Raw genomic sequence first — 5,533 nt, 5'->3', positions numbered from 1 at the left:
ATGCCCTAACTCCATAACATTATAGAAGTGGAAAAGTAATTGGAAAAAACTCGATTCGTATCGTATCGTATCGTGGGGCATTCTTAAGTATCGAAAATAATCAAATCGTATTGCATCAAATAATGAGACATTGATATTGAACGGTATCGTCATGGAGGCTGTGATTTACACTATACTGCCTCCATCTCTTACTATCCATCCCTCTTGATCTCCCAGCATCCCAGGACCTCATCAGGAGCAGACTCACACAGACAGAGAAGAGAAGAGAGGACACCAAACACAAGAGCTGAATAATTCAACACACACACACACACACACACACACACACGCGCGCAAAAATACACACACACACACACACACACACACATATAAACACTACACAGAGGCTATATAAGATGAAGGTTTTATCATCTCTAGCACACTCCCCTATGCTCCCCGTCGTCTCCCTCTTTCTTCTCCTCAACTCCTCTTACTTCCCTATGCCGTGTGTCCCTCACACTTTCCCTCTCTGTCTCTCGAGCACCCCTTTTCTTCTCTTCTCTCTCTCTCTCTCTTTCTCTCTCTCTCTCTCTCTCTGTCAATTATTCATCTATAGAGGCCAGTCAGGTGGAACGGTTGGCTGTGAGGAAAGATGATTGGAAATCGATATTCACCTCTATCAGACTAAACCTGCCTGATGTCAGGCCATTTGGGGTAACGCCTGGCTTATTTCAGACCCATCCGAGTAAAACTCTGCCATATTTCAAACCTATCGGAGTTAAAGTCTGATGTATTTGGGCCTATGAGAATAAACCAGTGTTATTTCAGAACCTGCGGGGGGGCACTTTTATATTAACTTTGTGGAAGAAAATGCTTCACATTTTTTTGTGCTGATGATAAAATGATTTGTTGTTGTGCAGCTACTTCCCATATGCCACTATCGATGTATATTGAAGAGGCGGCAGGAAATGAAACTAGTTATCACAAAAGCATGCTGAAACCACAGCAGAAAACCTTGCAAATTTTAACCATACAGCTTTATGAAACAGCTGGTGACGTTAAAATGCGTGTTTCGATGATGTTTCGATTTCGATTTTTCAATCAGGCTTAAGTATACTGTATGTTCTGATTAGGCTACTTAACTTCTGCTAAGATGCTGCATTTTGCTAGTTCTTCATATTCCTACATGTGAAATATCAACAAAGTTGAATCTAATATAATCTAAGTATAGTTTTAAACACTTAGTTTTCAAAAATGCCTTAGGATTACTACTTGTCTGAATGTCAACTTTGCAAAAGATGATGACCAACACTTTTTTTCTCTATCACTTTTACAACGCATCTATACTTTCTATACTATCTTTGCTGACATTTTGCATATTCACATTTTTAACACCCTGTGGAATGCCTTTTGGCTATGCTAAAATCCTTATTTCAAACAGTTTACTGTGTCAAGCTCAGACAGCGTTGTTCCAAAACACTTTCTGCTCTGAAAGCTTTCCCCAAAACACAGTGGCAAGTCCACAAGCAGCCTCATTGAATAGAGAGAACTGAGCGATGACTCACAGGAGGCTGGCTCTGTACACAGCAGGTGCGCTACAGTCCCCCTGAGACTCCATGGATGACTCTGCCATCAGGGGCAGAGAGAGGGGCCATCTCTCTCTAGGGGCCCCATGGGTAATGCCACCAAGGCTGACCGTAAGACTGGGATACATAACCTAGTCACACTAAATACCAAAGAGAGAGACATATCGGTCGACAGTAGGGAGAGAGAGAGAGAGAGAGAGAGAGGCCATCTCTCTCTAGGCCCCCTGGGTGATGCCACCAAGGCTGTCCGTAAGACTGGGATGCATAGTCACACTGAATACCAAAGAGAGAGACATATCGGTCGACAGTAGGGAAAGAGAGAGAGAGAGAGAAACAGAGAGAGAAAAAGAGAGAGAGAGAGAGAGAATGCCAGGGTCCCTTGATACTCCTTGGGCGAGGCTACCGGGACCGGACCGGCTGCGAGGCTCTGGGGTTGATACCGATGTAAACCACCAAAAAAACAGGACAGAAATATCTGTTCACATAGAAAGAGAGAGAGAGAGAGAGAGAGAGGGAGACAGTTTGTGTTAGACAGCTGGTCAGCCCAGCTGTACCTCAGCCTCTCGCCCTGATCCTGATCCTCCTGCGGGACCAACTGCACCAGTGGAGATGGCTGTGGTGCTCTGGGTCTGACAGAGGTGTAAAGCCAGCAGGGCCTGCTGTGGGATCTAAACCAGGGCTGGACTGGCCATCTGGCATAGCGGGCATTTCCCGGTGGGCCCTGCACCCTCATGGGCCCCTATTTTCAGAAATGTAAAAAAAGTACATTCTGCACCGCTAATTATGAGGAGCCCCTTTAAGCCAAAAGTGCCCGGGCCCTATTTCACCCTCATATCAGCCCTGGTTATTGGGGAGGAATATCAGCACAGCACTCTCAACTGGCCTCTATCTGCTGAGGGAGAGGAGCAGCACTGTGTGTTTGTGTGTGTGGGCGGGTTCACGTGCGTACCCCCCATCTGCACAGAGATGTGGGTGTTGGCCGGGCGGGAAGTGTGTGTGTCTGTATGTGTGTTCAGGGATGGAGGTGCGCCTGGGTCTGTGTGTGGGTTGATGGTGAAGGCTGAGTGGCTCTACAGGGAAGGGAAAAGGGCATGTGTAATACATGGGGATCTACAGGGGTGATGTGTGTGTATAAGGGTGTGTGTGTGTGTGTGTGTGTGTGTGTGTGTGTGTGTGTAAGGGTGTGTGTGTGTGTGTGTGTGTGCGCGCGTGCGTTGATGGATCATAGGGTTTGGAGTCAGGGCTGGGCTTAGCTCTGCAGCATGAGGGGGCAGATGGGTCTCAAGTAAAAATTACTGAAGCACACAAGCACACACAACACGAACACACAACACGAACACACAACAAAAATACACACAACAAACACACAAATGGTTTTCAGTAAAAGCCAGGAATTTGAAGAGCTTCCTGAAGGAGCCACAGAGAATGTAGTGGCATGTGTATGTATACATACAGTGCACACACACACACACACACACACACACACACACACACACACACACACACACACACACACACACACACACACACACACACACACACACCACTAACCCTTACAAAAATCGACCATGGTTTTACCATGGTATGTCATGGTTACTCTAAGTACTCTGACCCAACCATATATTACTATGGCTTATCCATGTCATCTGTGGTCATTCATGGTTTTCGTGTTTTTTTCAGCATTGTTTGTGACCATGCTCAAAAAACCATGGTTAGTCATGGGTTTCATGGTTACCCAAAAAAACATGAAAACTTGTTCGCAGCCGTTGTGTAACGGTTAGAGAGTTGGCTCGAAGATCACAGAGTTGCAGGCTTGCTTCCATCCATAGCTGAAGTGCCCTTGAGCAAGGCACCTAACCCCACATTATTCCAAGGACTGTCACCAATATGCGCCTTGGATAAAAAAAAGCATCAGCTTAGTGAAATTTAAAGGACCAGTTCAGTCAATTTCAACATGCAGTTGTAATGCTCTCACTACCCTGGACTTTGTTTACATTTAAAAAACATTTTTATTTATTCCCAAAAACATCCAAAAGGTTATAAAACATCAGCAGACAACTAGCAAACAGCGGACCTTTTGGGAAAATATTTGGAGTAGGCCTATGTTACATTTTTTAAAAATGTAAACAAACGCTACCCCCATTAGAATTGCTCATATCTCGGAAAGGGCTGAGCCGAAAAATTTGGCATCACCGGGTACTGACAAGTCAAGGGTAGGGTGAGCAATACAACAGCATATTGAAATTGACTGAACTGGTCCTTTAATGAATAATTATAAACCGTGGTAAAATCATGGTTAGTTTTCAGAGTAAAACCATGGTTAACTTTATAGTTAAACCATAGTCAAACTATGATTGAACCATAGTAAAAAAAAGTGCCAAACCAAAAAAACATGAAATTCATGGTTTACCATGGTCGATTTTCACAAGGGCACGCACACACACACACACACACACACACACACACACACACACACACACACACACACACACACACACACACACACACACACACACACACACACACACACACACACACACACACACACACACTAACACACCACACACCACTAACAGGCCTCTGATCCAGTACCTGCTCTCTGCAATAGTCGGCTTGACCACAGGAGCACAGAGTGGAACAGCCCTAAAGGTCACACGCGCTCACGCTCACACACACACACACACACACACACACACACACACACACACACACACACACACACACACACACACACACACACACACACACACACACACACACACACACACACACACACACACACACTCTGCCACTGAAATCCTATACACCAGCGGTTCCCCAACTTTTTTCAGCGGGGACCCCCTTTTGGACTTAAAGGGACACTGTGTGAGATTTTTAGTTGTTTATTTCCAGAATCCATGCCGCCCATTCACGAATATTACCTTTTTCATGAATATGTACCACCACCATCAAATTCTAAGTATTCATTATGACTGGAAACATTGCATTTTTCATACATGAAAAGGGGGATCTTCTCCATGGTCCGCCATTTTGAATTTTCAAAAATAGCAGTTTTAGCTGCAAAAATGACTCTACATGGACCATACTAGGAAATATTTGTTTATTACTTAGTAAACTTTCATGTAAAGATCAAATTTGGCAATAGGCAGCCCAGTTTCAATGAGCAGCATAGTTGCAGTACCTTTTTTGACAATTTCCTGCACAGTGTCCCTTTAAGAATATTTTTGCGACCCCTCCTTACCTACCATAGTCTTAGCCTAGCAATGGAATGAGGCTATTTTTTGTCCATTGATATTGATCGATTTTTCATGAATAGTTTGTCCACCAATATTGCTAGAAACCCAAAGGACAGGATCCATTTTCAAGTGAATACAGGTACTAACCCTAAATACCAAATCATGGAATTATGTTAGCTGTTAACCTGTGGATTTCCCGTTTTTATGCAATGTCCCTTTGATCCGTGACCTCCCTTCAGTACCTCGGCGACCTCCCTAGGGGTCCCGGCCCCCAGTTTGGGAACCACTGCTGTACACTAAAGCATGCATGCCAATGCCATCCAACATTCCTGCATACACACATGCAGAAATGTGCACCATGTGCACACATAGAAACACACACACAGACACACAGACACACAGACACACACACACACACACACACACACACACACACACACACACACACACACACACACACACACACACACACACACACACACACACACACATGCTCTGTGGCACAGAGTCTGGCTGAGGAAACGTTGAAAAAAAGGCAGGAGACAGCAGGACGGATTAAAAGACGGGGATGAGAGAAAGAAGTGTTTGCTCACACACACACACACACACACACACACACACACACAGGCCAAAGCTCTATCCAGCACACTCTTATCTCTGTCACACACACAACACACACACACACACACACACACACACACACACACACACACACACACACACACACACACA

Source organism: Engraulis encrasicolus, chromosome 4 (genome assembly GCF_034702125.1).
Source record: "Engraulis encrasicolus isolate BLACKSEA-1 chromosome 4, IST_EnEncr_1.0, whole genome shotgun sequence".
NCBI lineage: Eukaryota > Metazoa > Chordata > Actinopteri > Clupeiformes > Engraulidae > Engraulis > Engraulis encrasicolus.
Note: the sequence above shows the minus strand (reverse complement) of the source record.